The sequence below is a fragment of the Helianthus annuus genome, chromosome 14 (genome assembly GCF_002127325.2).
Source record: "Helianthus annuus cultivar XRQ/B chromosome 14, HanXRQr2.0-SUNRISE, whole genome shotgun sequence".
NCBI lineage: Eukaryota > Viridiplantae > Streptophyta > Magnoliopsida > Asterales > Asteraceae > Helianthus > Helianthus annuus.
This window is the reverse complement of record NC_035446.2, coordinates 53,309,509-53,312,180: the sequence shown is the minus strand read 5'-3', so window position 1 is coordinate 53,312,180 and position 2,672 is coordinate 53,309,509. Positions and strand designations below refer to the sequence as shown.

The following is a 2,672-nucleotide window of genomic DNA, read 5'->3' as shown; positions in this document are numbered from 1 at the left end:
TAGATTCTCAGCGACACCTTGCGGGTATTTGACGGATCTGTCGGCAAGTTGTATACTCATCTTGGTAGGGCTTGTTTTTCCTAGGCCGAGTCGTTTGAACATTGATGCAGGCATGAGGTTAATGCTAGCCCCAAGGTCGGCTAGTGCATTACGAACGGGGGATTCCCCGATCGAGCAAGGAATCGTGAAGCTTCCAGGATCAATCTTCTTTTATGGGAGTTTGTTGAGTACAAGGGCGGAGCATTCTTCACCTAAGTTAACTAATTGCAATGATTCAATTTTCCTTTTATGAGTGAGGAAGTCCCTCATGAATTTTGAGTATTTAGGTATTTGAGTTAGGACTTCAATAAATGGAATTTAAAATTAACATGCAATTGTTTTAGTAAATTTTTGAATTTTGTGAATTGCTCATTGGTCTTTTGGCGAATTAACCTACTGGGGTATGGAACCGGAGGAGCCTTGGTAGGCTCTTGAGTTGGAGGAGAGGCTTTCTCTTGTTGGGGCGGTGTTGTGCTTCCCTCAGTTGGCGGTGGTGGAGCCTCTTCGGAACCCACGGTACGATTTCTCAATGTTATGAGATGGACTTGTGCTTTTGGGTTTGTTTCGGTATTACTTGTTAACGCACCTTGTGGTCTCTCGGAGATATTTTGAGCTAATTGATTTATTTGTTTTTCAATGTTTTGTATACTAGCTTGTTGATTTCTAAAATTCGATTCCAATTGTTGAAATCGATCCGAGTTTTTCTTTTCAGTATCGGAGATGAGGCGAGATACAGTATCTTCAAGCCTTTCTCGTCCACCTTGTTGTTGAGAGAAATTTTGTGACTCGTTTCTCGGTTGTTGAAAGTTTGTTCGTTGGTTTAGGTTTTGTTGGTTACTACTATTTCCGGGTTCTCTCCAACCAAGGTTAGGGTGGTTACGCCATCCTTGGTTGTAGGTACCCGTTGGAGGACCCGACGGCCTAGGTCTGTTATCAATGTAGTTTACCGACTCTGGTTGATCGTCTGTTTTTTTCATACAACTCCAACTTTCATGTGGCCCACCACACCCTTCACAAGCCATAACCGAGACCGTTTTTGTCATTTCTAACTTTTTGATTTTTGAAGATAGGGCCTCGATTTGGGCTTGTAAAGAAGTGCTTTCATCAACCTTATGGGCGCCCGAGGCAATAGATTTATTGCCTCGGGGAGTGTGCCACTGAAAATTGGTTTGAGAAATTTCCTCAATTTGATTGTATATTTCATGTGGGCGGCGATTACCTAAAAGTCCCCCGGAGCTAGAGTCAAGTGTTTGTCTTGTGTGTGGCAACAACCCTTTGTAGAAAGTGGATACTTGTTGCCATACCGCAAGACCGTGATGAGGACACTTTCGCAATAGCTCCTTGAACCTTTCCCAAGTTTCATATAAGGATTCCCCATCCTCTTGTGAATATGTATTAATTTCAGTCATTAATTTAGCCGTTTTAGCGGGAAGGAAATACTTATATAGAAACTTTTGGGCTAGTTCATCCCAGGTGTTTACCGAGCCAACTGGGAGGGCGTTGAGCCAAGCCTTTGCTCGGTGCTTTAATGAAAATGGAAACATCCGAAGGCGGATGGCATCGTTTGATGCTCCATTGATCCGGAAGGTATCACATATTTCTAAGTAATTAGTAATATGTAGATGGGGATCCTCGTCCGCAAGCCCATGGAAGGTTGCGGAGTTTTGAAGCATCTGTATCAAATGTGGCCGAAGTTCGAAGTTGTTAGCTTCGACATTCGGGGCATTGATAGCGGCGCCGAGATTACCCACGGTGGGTCGTAGGTAATCCATGAGGGTACGTTGGTCCGCCATTGGAAGTGGGTCCCCCGAAACTTTCTCTTGGTTTTTTGCTTTATGTCTTTTTATGAGAAAGCGTTCGGGTTCTTGTAGAGGTTCTTTTATGTCTCTACTAGTACTGGAGCTCATACACTACGTTGAATGTTCAGATGTGGTGCCTGGGTTCGAAGTCCTGCAATAAAAAAAGAAAAGAATGTTGGTCAGAAAGTTCACCACAGCCCCGTGCTCAGTGAACACGGCCCCTGGTCGGAGATTGAAGGGGTATGGTCCCAAAAAAGCCGCGCAAACCTCCGTGTGGTTGCGCTTGAGACCATACTCCTTATTTTAATAAACCTCTTACTGAGAGCCTCGTGCGACCTACACCACGTTTCGATCTGTGTCGCGCGAGGCCGGGCCCTCAAGAAGCTCAGATAACAGCACTTAACATAAAATAAAGGAACACATGGGCATACTAACCCCGCGCGGGTTAGTTACATGCCCAACAAGAACCACACAAGAAGGAAGCGCGAGGCTACCTCCAGTGGTACACAAGGTACAAGTGGCAGTGAAAAGAGCCAATGAACGTCCAGCAGGGTCTGGTCAATCGTGCGCCACGATCGCCTGACGATAAGTACATAAGGACGCCTACGTGGCACCAATCAGGGGACGGAGACAACTGTCCCACGATCTCCACTTGTCTGCTGATGGCAGAAAGACAGCAGGGCCGACAACAATGACACGTGGCTCCAATCAAGGTGCACCAGCACCAAAGAACTTCTAGAAGCCACTAAACGGTCGACACCAGCAAGGCAAGGAGCATATCCGCTATGCTGTCCATTTCCGGCCCAAGGCCCATCAGCCCATATCCTCTTACAC

General features: G+C 45.9%; 1 non-coding gene across 1 annotated transcript; it reads left to right on the top strand.

Annotated features, from left to right (window-relative positions):
* Window positions 1-1,347: 1,347 nt before the first annotated feature.
* On the top strand, window positions 1,348-1,454 carry LOC118486888. Its single transcript, XR_004880054.1, has one exon. It is a non-coding gene; the product is annotated as a small nucleolar RNA R71 (small nucleolar RNA).
* The last annotated feature ends 1,218 nt before the right edge of the window (window positions 1,455-2,672 follow it).